Below are 13,947 nucleotides of genomic sequence, written 5' to 3'. Positions count from 1 at the left end.
TCAGAGACTTAGGAGCACACATAGATAGTAATCTAGCCTTTGATCATCAAGTGTCTACAGTGGTGAGGAAATCATTCTATGTTGCACAATTTATAAACAATAATATGGCATCTAATTCAAAGGAAGTCATTGTTCCACTGTATTCGGCATTCATCAGACCTATCATTGAGTGCAATGCCTCCTTTGGTATGTACCTAACCAGGCATATCCAACAAATAGAACATCCACAGAGGCTCCTCACTAACAGAATACAGGGCGTAAGTAATATGTCCTATGCAGACCACCTCAAGGCCCTATCCCTGTATTCTGTCTCCTACAAGCTTTTAAGGGAAGATCTATACGTGGCATACAGGGCATTGCCAGGCCTCACTCTGATGGACCTCCTGCATATCCACAAAACAAACAGTGCCAGAATTACCCGTTTTAAAGACTTAAACCTTGCCTGTGATATAAATAGGACCTGCTGGAGAGATAGGTATGTATCCCAAAGACTACCCCATCTATGGAACAGGTTCCCCATCCATGTGAAGCAGAGTTCCTCCCTAACCCAATTCAAGTGCAACTTAGACAACTGGATAGGAAACTGGAAATTCATCCCTGGTTTGGTACCTATGTCTCTAATGCAAACAAGTAACCTGTAAAGGGCTCACCACCCAGGCCCATGCTTACACTTATCAAGGGTATCACAACTTGTCAGAGATTTGGGATGCGTGGCTAGGCTTAAAAAGACCCTTGTGGTCGTTAGCCTAGTAAACACCTATGAACTTCCACTTCACTCTATACAGCATCACTGCAGCTCCTCTGTGTCATACCATCACGCAGAAAGTACAGTAGGAAAATTTTTCCATTATACCTGGTTAAACCTCCCTTAATCAGACACCGCCTCAAGTCTGCCCTGAAAAAGGTCTTGTGGGACTGACTCAGTGTACTTATGTATGTATTTACTTACTCATTTGCTTAAGGTAGAACACTGATCAATATTGACATTTTTCATCTTCAGCTTGGAGTTGTAATACAAAACCAAACTCAAACAAAAAAATAACCTAAACAAAATAAAATTAGCAAATGACAGTGATATAAAGAAAGATGCCTTACTCCTTACCAAAACTAAATTTTATCAATCTCAGCCTGATATAATTTAATAAGGTTTCCACAAACCATCTGCAGTTTTGGGACTGGTGTGTTATAATCATAATGATTAACACAAAATTTCTTGATGCTCACACTTAAGTTTGCTGTATTCTAAATTGTGTAAGATGCCAGCCTAGTGGACTACAAACCGCTTACTATTTACCTAACAAACCTATACTAAATCTACCACTTGGTAGCTTTACTTGCATCATTTGGCAGTGAAATGGGGTGTTTTTTAATCTGTTAAGCACAAGTGCTGGTGCAGGGAATTTCGACCAGCGATGAAGAATTTAACATTAACATGGACATAAGGAATCCGACCTAGATATTTGAATATGTCATGTTCACTTACACCTTGCTACAACAATCTATAAGCTACATAGGTAAAATAATCCATAATACCAAAAAAAGGAAGACAAGGAGGGGGTAGCAATAAAAAAGAGGTAAGTAAAAAAGAAGCTGTCATGGAAGTGTACAAACTAAAACAAAAACAACAGAAGTAACTATGCGGGCATTAAATTTCACTGCAGAAGTACAAAACATACACAGTAAGGAAATATGCAGAACATAAGATGTGCTGAGATAAATCACACTAAAAAATTCCAGTAAATTCTTTATAGAGGAAGACATAAAACTTAAAGCTGTGAGGAAAAACTGTACACCAAGTTCATTTAAATGAGGAAAAGTACATGCTGTCATATTCCATACTGTCAACACTTAAACATGTTTTACATGTGTATGCAAACTGCCTGTGCTGTCAACATCTCAAAGATACTGGGTACTCATTTGTTGCAGGTACTACACATCCATCTGTAACGCTACACAACTCATAGAAAAGGGAGAAGTGTTATACTCCTGTTTTAACCTTTACCAAAGTTTGTGTGATCTTGCCTGTAGTATATTTACAGATTAAGGGTGTGAGGTACATTGGCTCTACCAGTGTGAAAATAGAAACTCAGAAAAGATAGCCAGTGAATTTGTATTTTTGGGTAAATTTCAGAAAATGACTAGTATGTGCACTGCCTGAATGCCAGCAAAAAAAGAAATTCAGAGAACCTGAAAGAAAATCAATCATAAAAGTTAAGGAGAAAACAATGACCTGGAAGAATTCTGTAGCTGTTCAACAAAAGGCAGTGATAACTCCAGCTTTGGTGCAAGATGTGATTTCTAGTAATCTAGAGCAAAAAATACATCAAATGTACTCAGAACTGATTAAAATAAATGAAATACTGATGGAGTACATCAACTCAAACAACAAAAGCCTGGAAAAAATGGAAGAAGCTTCAAACAGATATTCATATGAGCTGATAAAACTGTAAAAATTTGAGGTCAAAATGAAGAAAAGGCTGGCTGAGTATGAAACTGCCCAAGAAAAAGAAGTTATGTACTCACCATAATGTTCTATGTTTGTAGTCCATCTCGCCCTTCATTCTTACACTTGGGTTTGGAGCTGAACCTCGGCTCCAACTCGGAAATTCTCTAGCTCAAAGTCTTCTGGTTGGCTCGTGGCAATGAGGTATCCCATAATGCACTACATATCCCAGATCTTGTTTGCTGAAAGTAGTAAATATATAGAGACAAAGAACAAACCATGTAAAAGGTCTCAACATAGAGATAAGGCAATGGTCACAATTCCCCCAGGTCCTCAAAGGAGGGAGCAAGAGGGTGGGATAGTAAGATGGACTACAAACATGGAAAGTTATGGTGAGTACATAACGTCTTTATGTTCTGTAGTCCTATCTCTCCTACAGTCTTACACTTGGGACAGCGTCCCTAGCACCTTTATCTTTGGTGGCTCACGGGAAAATGCTCCTGAGTACTGTGGAACCAAAGGAAGATCTGTTCCTGGTAGCCACATCCAATTTGTAGAGTTATGAATGTATGAGGTGTAGCCCATGTTGCTGCTGCACAAATGTTACCCATTGGAATCTTTGCTTGAAATACCGAAGTAGAAACAGATCTGGTAGAGTGGGCTTTCACCTTGAAGGGAAGATCTTTGCCACTGGACGTATAAATGAATGAAATGCAGCTTGAAATCCAATGCAATAAAGTGGGTTTTGAGACTGGTAGGCCCTTCCTTGCAACCAAAAAGGAAATAAACAATTGGTCTGACCTTCTGAAATTCTTAGTTCTGTCGAGATAAAATCGCAATTGTCTACGAACGTCAAGCTGGTGAAATTTGTACTCTGCCTTGTCAGAAAAATTAGGGAAAAAACAGGTAATTCGATGGATTGATTAATATTGACCTGAGGAGACCTTAGGAACAAATGAAGGGTTGGTCCGTAAAGAAACACTGTCTCTGTGAAATACCAAATAAGGGAGCTTAATAGAGAGGGCTTGCAGTTATGAGACCCTCCTTGCAGATGTAATGGCCACTAAAAATAAGGTTTTCCATGAAAGGAATTTGAGGTCACAAGTTGCTGAAGGTTCAAAGGGATGCAAAGTAAGTTTTTGAAGTACAAAATTCAAATCCCAGGGTGCCACAAGGTCCATAACTGGGGGTCATAATAATGTGGCCTCTTTAAGGAAAGCTCTACACAATCTATGTGCCATAATGTTAGGATCATTAGCCAAATGAAAGTTAGAAATAGCTGTCAACTGAACCTTAATAGTGGCAGCGGCTGAACCTTGATGGAACAACTGTGTAAGAAACTCCAAAATGGCAGAGATGGGAGCTGTATAGGGATAGAGGTTTCTGTCACGAGCCCAGAAGGAAAACCTTTTCCACTTACTGGCATAAACCTTTTTAGTTTTAGGTTTGTGAGAAGATGTTAGAATGTGTACAACATCAGGAGAAAAGTCATGAAGCCTGACTAGGGATGGAATCGGAGCAGCCACGCTGTCAAATTGAGGGTGTGTTGAGAGGGATGGAACACCCCTGACATGTGTGTCAGTAAATCTGGAACTGGGTCCAGAGTCCAAGGTTCGTCCATTAGGTGAGGTCTGAGGAAGGGGAATCAAATCTAACGACGCCAGTATGGAGCAATGAGGATCATTTTGCTTCCCAAGGATCTTGCTTTCTAAATTACCTTTGATATCAGGGGAAATGGTGGGAAGGCATAGAGAAGTCTCGAGGGCCAATCGTGAACGACTGCATCTCTGGGTGTCTCCCCCTTCGGGGGGATTAGAGTGAAGTAGTTGCTGCATTTGGCATTCAGGGGGGTGGTGAAAAGATTGCAGCAAGGCTGACCCCATCTGCAAAAAATCTGTTCCGCAATGTGTGGATACAGACACCACTCGTGAGGCATCAGAATCGCCCTGCTGAGCCTGTCAGCTATCACGCTGGTTTTCCCCGGAATGTGCATTGTGATCAGAAACTGTTGGGAAGACACTGCCCACTCCCACACCTGAAGGGCATCTCTGCAAAGGGGATAAGATTTGGTCCCTCCTTGTTTGTTTATGTACCATACCACCAACATATTGTCCTAGTGGATCACAATCGTCCCTAGAGGGAGAAAGCTGTGAAGTGCTTGCAGTGCCTGAAGCACTGCTCTCATCTCCAAGATGTTGATATGCAAATGAGCCTCATGTTCCTGCCATGTGCCTTGGACTGTTCTCCCTAGATTAATGCCTCCCCACCCTATCTGGGAGGCATCCGTGGTCACGGTAGCGACAGCGGGAGATAGAACAAATGGTCTGCCTGAGGTCAGATGGCTGGACTGAGTCTACCAGCAAAGATTCTGTTATCAGGATGAGGTGAGAAAGAGGTAGTTGCTGCAGTGACCATTGGGCAAAAAGTAACCACTGCAGAACCCTCATGTGCAGTCTGGCTAATGGGACTAATGTTACTGTAGAGGCCATTGTCCCTAACAATTTGAGCACCATCTTTGCTTTTGCCTTCCGCTGTGGAAGTAGACTACAAACTTGTTGCCTGAGATTCTGGATTCTCTCTACAGGGAGGTAAGCCATCATTGTGATGGTATTTATTTCAGCGCCAATTAAATTCACATGGCGAGAGGGCGACAATGCAGATTTCTGCCAGTTTATAGTAATCCCTAGCTGCAAGCAAGTCATAATGGTGGCGTCCCTGGCCTGTAATAGTAGACACCTGGTCATGGCAGTCAGGAACCAGTCGTCCAGGTACAGAAACACTTGGAATCCAAGGTGTCTCAAGTGAGCCGTTACCACTGCCATGCATTTGGTGAACACCCTGGAGGCTGTGATGAGACCAAAGGGTAGGGCGCGAAACTGGTAATGACTGGCTCTCAGCCGAAAGCGTAAGTGACTCCTTGATGCTCTGTCCATTTGATGTGGTAGTATGCATCTTGGAGATCTACAGAGCACATCCAAACGTCTTTCCCTAACAACGGGAGTATCGACTGTAAAATGACCATTCGGAACTTGGACTTCTCTACAGATTCATTCAGTTTGCTGAGATCCAAGATGGGTCTCAAGTTCCCTGTTCATTTTGGCACCAAAAAGAATCTGGAGTAAGTCTCTAATCCTACTTGATATGCAGGGATAGGTTGGATGATTCTCTTTACGAGCAACTTTTGGATTTTTAGAGTTGCTGAACCCCTGTGATTGGGTGGAACATCCAGGATTCTTCTGATCCAAGGAGGGGGAAAAGAGAAGGGAATACAGTATCCTCTGGTAATTATCCTTAGTACCCGCTTGCCTTGAGTGATATCATGCCAGGCTTCTAGGTAAAAGGATATACGTCCCCGGACTTGCTCCAGAGATGTGCAGTTGGGCCTCCTTTCAGGAGCACTGGTAGGGACGACCATGAAAGGAATCACTGTCTCCCTGGTTCTGCGGGCCTCCCCTGCCTCTAGGGTGGCATCTAAAGTTATTTCCTCTGCCTCTGGAGAAGAAATCACCCCTTTGGGATAGGGTCTAGAAGGAAGGGAAAAACGGACTTCCCCAGCAGACAGGGGTTTCCCTTCCTGTTCGCACCTGGTGAGTGTGTCCTTTACATTGGACCCAAACAACAAGGATCCATCAAAGGGGGTGTTGGTAAATGTAGACTTAAAGACTTCTGCAAAGTTACACAAGTGCATCCAGGAGTGTCTTCTAAGAGAAACTCCTGAACCTGCTGCCCTACTCGCTCCATCCGCTGCATAAGATATCAGCCGCATGGAGGAGTTTACAATAGAATTTAAGGTAGACATCTGTGCATTAAACTTATCAGACACCGCTTCAGATACGTTACCTTGCAGAGTATCTCCCAGCTCTTTCAGGAGATCTCTCTGGAGCCTGGTGAAATGAGACAGGTAGTTCAGAGATCTGAGTGTAAAAGCCAGTGAAGAAAAGATACGCTTCCCATACCTATCCATCGTGCAAGACGCCTTGTTTAGTGGATGGACTGTGGAGGAAGTTTTAGCAAGTTCCTTTTTGGTGGCTGCTGCCACCACCATGACATCTACTAGCACACCTTTAGTGAGAAAATCTTTGCCCTGAGGTGCTGACAAGAATTTATTAGGTCTTCTAGGAACCGGTTCCACAGTATCAGGAGATTCCCACACATTTCAACTCACTAAATCCAGGAGCTCGTCGAAAGGTGGAGACACCCAAGAGGTGGAAGGTTGAGACCTGAAAGCCTTCAGGTACACTGACTCCTCATCAGAAGGGGGGCAGACACCTCTCTGTTTCAGGATCTCAAGGATATCTGCAAAGGAGATATCATCAGAGAACGACTTTGGGGACCCTTCTGACTCCTCGAGGTCAATGTCTGATGTAATGGACTCATCGGGAGAGTCAACATGTCTGATGTAATGGACTCATCGGGAGAGTTAACATGCTTCCTCTTACAAGTTTTCTTCTGAGGAGGCTCCTCAGAAGGATATTCTGGGGAGACCTCGGAAGACTGGGGACCACTCATGGAGGGTTCCTGAGGCTGTGAGTCTCTGCTGTGTTGGATAAGAGGTGCTGAGACTGAAGTTGGCGCTTTAGGGGGAAGAGTGTCGGTGCCCCTAGTTGGAACTGAAGACTTGGGCAAAACAACCCTCATCACCTTGAAAGCCGACCTTCCCAGCTCCGAGGATGCCCCCCACTCCGAAGGTGCAGAGGCAGTCCTCGGTGCAGAGGAGATAGGCTCCGAGGCAGATGTGGGGTCCAAACTCACCCGAGCCAAAGCACTGAGAGGTAAGCTCGGAAACGAAGAAGTTCAGGTCCAAGCATCCCCCTCGGGCCCGACCGGAGAGCTTAGGACATTAGACCCCACGGAAGGAACTGAAGGGGTCAGAATGGATATTGGAACTGGAAGACCAACTGAGGTAGCTGGAACCGACCTTTCCAGAGCAAGTGGCACTGACATTTCTGGCTCCAATGCACCAGAGCGGCTCCATGGAGGAACAGTGACAGGGTGTACAGGCTCATTAGGCTCCGGAGCTGACTGGGACAGAGCCGAAAGTAAATTTGCCAGCGCCGATGTCTTGAGGAGTCTGCGCACCACTCTCTCAATGTCCTCATCAGAAAAGCTCCTCGAGGACCTGGGGGATAAATTGGGGTACCTAGACTGCTGAAAAATTGGCGATCTGAGTGTCAGAGAGACCGGACGAAGTTCAGCTGACCGGCTCCATGACACAGACTCAGTTATCAGCTCTGAAACTCTTGGAACCAAAACTGATTGTTCCACATCAGTAACCTCTGTCAGCACCGAAACCAGTGGAGCCAAAGAGGAAGTAGTCAATTTGGCAATTTTGTCTGGCAGCTCCGACGACACCGAGTAAGTGGGAGACTGCCTTTTTGTGGATTTAACTTTGTCGTTTTTGGAAGATGGTGACTTAGAACTAGAGGAGGAAGAAGAAGCCAACTCATAGGTTCATAGGTTTATACTAGGCTATCTGCCCTAAGGCATTTATAAGCCTAGCCCAAAGTTTTGTGGCTTACGCCACCCCTTATATGAAAAAATACTGTACCCATTAGTTTGTTGTGCCTCTGTCCAGCAGTGACACAGAGATGATTCCCGGGGTAAACCTATGATCTCCCATCCACAGGTCAAAATTTCTCTTGAACAGAGCCAGCGAGGTGCTCTGCCTCACATGGACCGGGATTTTATTCCACAGCATAGGGAGTCTCTGAGTGATAAATCTATCCCTCCAGCACGTCCTATTTATATCCGTGCTAAGGTTTAAGTCGCTTGCTCTAGTGGTTTTGGTGGATTTGGATTTTTTGAGGTGGAGCATGTCCATTAATTCCGGGTTGGACATGGCCTTGTATGTCAGGCACATGTCACCTCTGAGCAGACGGTATGCGACTGAATAGAGCTGGAGTTTCTTCAATCTGGCAGCATATGACAGATTTTGGAGTCCCTTTATCCTTTTGGTGAGGAACTTTTGGGGTCTCTCCAATTGCTGCAGATGTCGGGTGAGATACATCCCGAATGGGGCATTGTACTCGATCATTGGTCTGATAAGTGAAGAGTACAGGGGAACAATGACCTCACTAGATCTGGATGTGAATCCCTTCATGATCAGGTGGGCAATGTAGAAGGTCTTTCTAACCACTTTAGCGTGAGTGTCAAAGAAAGGCCACTGTCAACCTGGGTCCCCAGGTCCCTGATAACCTCTTCTGTGCTTAGTGGATTGCCACCTATATGGTAGCTTGGGGTTAACTTGTTTTTCCCGAAGGGTATGACTATACATTTTTTGGCGTTTAACTTCAGGCCATGGCTCTGGCACCAGCTATCTGTTTCCGTGAGTCCCTTCTGAAGGATATCCATGTCCGATGCACTTTCCACTATGGCGCCCAGTTTGCAGTCGTCTGCAAACTTTGTCAGCCAAAGTCCTCCCATGTTGGCCTGTACATCTGAGAAGCAGATGCCGAACAATAGGGGGCCAAGGACCGAGCCCTGTGGGACACCACTTGTGACCGGCTTGGAGTCTGACATAGCGCCAGCAACTCTAACCTTGTGGGTTCTGTCCTTAAGCCAGTTTGCAACCCATCTTGTGACATATGGGTTTACATTTAAGCTGGTAAGTTTTTCTACAATACCGAGTGGGGTATTGTGTGAAAGCCTTTGCAAGGTCAAGGTAGGCTGTATGGACTGCCTTTCCTCATCAATGGCCTTGGTGACTGTTTGAAGAAGTCAACCAAGTTCAAAAGGCATGATCTGCCCTTACGAAGCCAAACTGGGTCGGGTCCAATGTCTGCAAGTCCCCTATATCTTTGTTTATGAGCTCCATTATGATCCTCTCCATAGCTTTGCAGACTAGACTTGTTAAGCTTATGGGGCGGTAATTACCAGGGTCCGTAGAGGCACCGCCTTTGTGGAATGGGACCACAGTTGCCGTACGCCACTCCTTGGGCACGTATCCTGTGGTAAGGCTGAGATTAAACAGCTGCCTTATGTGCGGGTTTAATTCCTCATTTAGCTCGTGTAGCACACAGCCGGGGACACCATCCGGTCCCATTGATGCTGTGTTTTTAGCTTTAGAGAGAGCAGCTTTCACCTGCGCATTTGAGATGTCTGGGAGGCTACACTCCGCTGGGATAGTTATCTCTCCTTTAGGGGGGGAGAGGGGGTGAAGTTTGCACTGATTCTCAAAAGAATGCTTTAACAGGCCTTTCAAAATTAGTTTGTTCTTTTTCTCTTGAAGGACTCGAGGACTAAAAGCATGGAAAAAGGAGCAAGACTCTTGAAGGTGAATAGCACCTAAGCAGTAGATGCAAATAGTATGCCCATCTGTCAGGGACATTTTTTGGGCGCACTTAGTACATTTTTTAAAGCCAGAAGGCTTGTGGTCCTTAGCATCTTTAGACATATCCGTACAATTACAAACACCAATGCCAGAAAACCGAAAGGGAAAAACAAACAGGGACTACCTCTAAATTAAATGGTTAGTCCTGCGGAAACAACAAAGTCAGACAGAGGACTAGGTCCTCTAACTTAAACGGGCCTAGCCCTGAAGAAGAACATGAGCAACAGAACCGAGGACTAGGTCCTCTAACTTAAATGGGTCTAGCCCTTGGTGAATATAAGTTTAGAAAGGGAAACAACAATTAGGCAACCCAAAAAGCAAGAAAGACAAAAAGCAATGCAGGGATACTCAACAATTGGACTACGGTAGAACGGCCAATCAACAACAGCAAAACCAGCCAAAAACAGAGCAAACAATGCCACAAAATGCCTAAAACAAACACTGGATTTTAAACGATCACAAAGTAAGTTGAATAAAACTCTTTTTGAAGTAATAAATTGAATAACAAGTAGAAACAATTTTCTCTTAGCCACGGCCAAGAAGAAGCACGTCTGAGCTTAACGAGCGGCAAACGAGATCTGGGATATGTCAGTGGCGCATTATGGGATACCTCCTTGCCATGAGCCAACCAGAAGACTTTGAGCTACAGAATTGCCGAGTCGGAGCACCCAAGTGTAAGAACAAAGGTGAGATAGGACTACAGAACATGAAATGTTTTAAAAAATAATAGAATTAGGGGACAGAGCATGTAGGGAAAACCTGATATTTTCTGCTGTACAACAGAAGCTAAAAGGAACAGACTGTATTAATTTTGTGAATGCACAAATTACCAACTGGACTAGTATTCCACAGCAGGAGTTATTAACTGAAAGGGCACACTGTGTGCATGCTCCATACCTGGCATGAGAAAGCAACCTACACATTTAATATTAAAGATACATTCCTACCAGCAGAAGGAGTTGATTCTGACAAAACTGTGGCAGAAAGACAAAATACTAAAAAAGACAGTAGAGTGTTTGTGAAAAATGATTGCTCACTGTACACCAGGCAGAAGATGAGTGAATGTATTCCAGTAATCAAAGGAAAATCGTGGGAGAAATAATCAGCTTTCAGCACAGAATATTACTTATAGGTGGGGACTGGAATTTGAAGCAGGCATGAGATTCAAACTTCTATATCCAGCTATTTTCAGAATATTCCTTCCTGGAGGGTCAGAATAATTTTTTGATACAGAAATTGCTAAGAAGGAAATACAATACTTTGTCCAACAAAAAGCGAGTCATCAAACAGGAGATTCTGATTCTTGTTCTTCTGGTAATAAAACCCATAGACAGACTGTGCCAGACAAACATTTTCCAATGTTTCAAAGGAAAATGCCTGAGAGACAGAAAAAAAGCACAAGTCAGTCTTGACTACAAGAACTGGGAGTACACTGGAAATGAGGCAGAGACTTGGTTTGGAAATGGAGATCAACAGGAAGAAAAGCAGCAACATAGAAACTGACAAATAATTGTGGGATTACAAAGCATTAACTATATATATGAAATATGACAGAACAAGAAAACCTGGAAATATTGCATTTGTTTGATTTTGTTAAACTTGTACAGGACTCCAAAGTATATACACTATTTCATGCCATTAATGTTTGGAAGAACATTTAAAAGAAGGGGAGAGGATGGAAAGAGTTAACCATAAGTAAAACAACATTTTGTTCTTAACAGTAGTTTTTTTATAATGCATGACATAACATGCATACTATAAAGTTTTCTCAGTTGCTTTTGAGTGTATCAAGGATACTAAAGTAAACAGGTCAACTGCTTTTTTTCCTTCTTTCTTTCTTTCTTTCTCCTTGTGCAGTTTTAATAAATGTAGGTACTGCAATGTAAAAATAGAAGAAAAAGTATGGACAAAACAGCATGATACAACAAAGAAATTATATACTTTTTCTTACTCTTGCACAGGGGAATAACTGGGTTACGAACCTTGGCTTGATCTAGTAACAAGTTTTAACAGGAAGAAAATAAATAAAAAATAACACTGGATATAATAAAAAAGTTCCTCTAGTAAATAAATGAATGCTTGCAGTAGAGGTAACTGTCTGTCTGGTTCTCACTTCTCTATGGAGACAATGAGTTAAGGGGCAATAAAACAGAATACTTTCTTTCAATGCCCCTCTTCAATGGTTAGGACATATTGTTTTCTGAAAGCATTCAAATGTTTTTCTAATCTAGGAGATAAATAAAAATAAGACAAAACAGGCAACATGTAGTGGACGTAGATGCGCAGGATGTACCATACGTAGTAGAAGTAGATGCACAGGATGTACCATGTGCCTTAGCATGGATAGCCCTCCCTATAGGTTAATCCAAGTCTGTTAGTATGACTGTCAGTCTGGGACAGTTGTTCCTATTAGGAGGGTTAAACTTCAGTATTTGAAGATCTATACCGTTTTTTATGTTACTATTAAGTTAGCAGGTTGTTATGGGGTTTTTTTTTGTTTGTGGATTTTCATTAAAACAAAAATTTTGTAAGATGTGACATAAGTTCAAATAAATATGTCAGGAAACAACTGTATAAAAAATCAACCTGACAAACATTAGTACATGCATGTAACATAAATAATGAAACTAAACATTTTAAAAAGTTGTTATACATAACTGGTGGGAATATTAATTTCTTAATATTACAACAAAACTTATGGTTAAATGTAAATGGTCACACAGACATATACAAAAAAGAAAGAGAAGTGAACTACATTAAAAATGCAGAGAGCAAATAGTTACGCTACAAGATCCTCATTTAGAGAGAATTAGATAAAGAAAGGATTACAGGTTGGTTATTCAGAGGAATAACTCAGGCAAAGGAAAAGGGGAGTATTTATATTAATTGCAAGAGGAGATCCAATAGTGACAGAAGAGAAAAAAAGATAATGGTAGATTTGTAGTACTAAAGGGGTACTGTCAAGGGAAGAGGATTACACTGGCATGTATTTATATTCCACCTAAAACTTCTATAATGGAGCTTAAGAAAATCCTGGGAGAAATAATCAGCTTTCAGCACAGAATATTACTTATAGGTGGGGGCTGGAATTTGATTTGCAGCAGTGAGGAAGTATCTGGGGCCCAGAAGGGAAAAATCTAACAAAAGAGGGTAGATTTTTGAAGAAATTTATGAAAATATTTGGCATGGAAGATATGATTTGGGTTGGAGGAGTTTGGAGAGAATTTCATATTGTTCTCGAACTGGGCTAGGCTAGACAAAAATTATATTTCACAGGACCATGTGCATTTAATTGAAATTTTTGATATGCATCCAATAACTAGTTTTGATCATATGCCAATTATAGCCAAAATAAAATTGCAGGGTAATGAAATAAAAATGAGATACTGGCAGTTTCCCACCAATCTGTTAAAACAGAGGAATTTAAAGAACAGGTAGTGGAAATTATTTGGGAGTTATTAGGGAAGATAGAAATTTCTTCTATAAATATAGCTAGGGAGTGGGGTAAAATTAAAGTGGGAGTTTAAAAATAGGTTAGAAATAAAAGGAATAGAGATATGGTTAAGAAGTAAAAAGAAGTTATGCACTCACCATAACATTCCATCTGAGTAGTTCTACTTATTTGTCTTCAACCTGAGGGTCGTCGGATCCACACTGGATCCGACATGGCCGCATTTTCCAGCTACAGCTCTGAGCTCCATGCTCCTCCCCTTACCCATAATGCTCCTGTCTCCCTTCTCCCTTCAGATTGAGTTTGCTGCCTAACAGGTATCAGACACCTGACCAAATAACATCTTATCCTCCAACATAAACATTACAAAAGAATTTTAGCCCTGACAGAACTAAAGATCCCAGCAATAACTGTCCGGTACAAAAGATGTATCATATCCCAAAGGATAAAGTTAGGGGGAAGGAGAGGGGGAATGGCTGAAGACAAATGAAGTAGAACTACTCAGGTGGAACCTTATGGTGAGTACATAACTTCTTTATCTGAAGTAGTTTACTTCATTTGCTCTTCAACCTGTGGGACAGAGTCCCCAGCTACCTAACTCTTGGGAGGTCCTCATGGATGGATATTCTGCAAGACCGCAGAACCAAAGGATGCTCTACTCCTAGAGACCAAATCCAGTTTATAATGAGAAATAAAGGTGTAAGATGAGGCCCAAGTAGCAGA

Source organism: Protopterus annectens, chromosome 14.part0 (genome assembly GCF_019279795.1).
Source record: "Protopterus annectens isolate FY-2018-M chromosome 14.part0, PAN1.0, whole genome shotgun sequence".
In the NCBI taxonomy this organism is placed as follows: Eukaryota; Metazoa; Chordata; order Ceratodontiformes; family Protopteridae; genus Protopterus; species Protopterus annectens.
The sequence above is the reverse complement of the archived record's forward strand: the minus strand, read 5'-3'. Positions refer to the sequence as shown.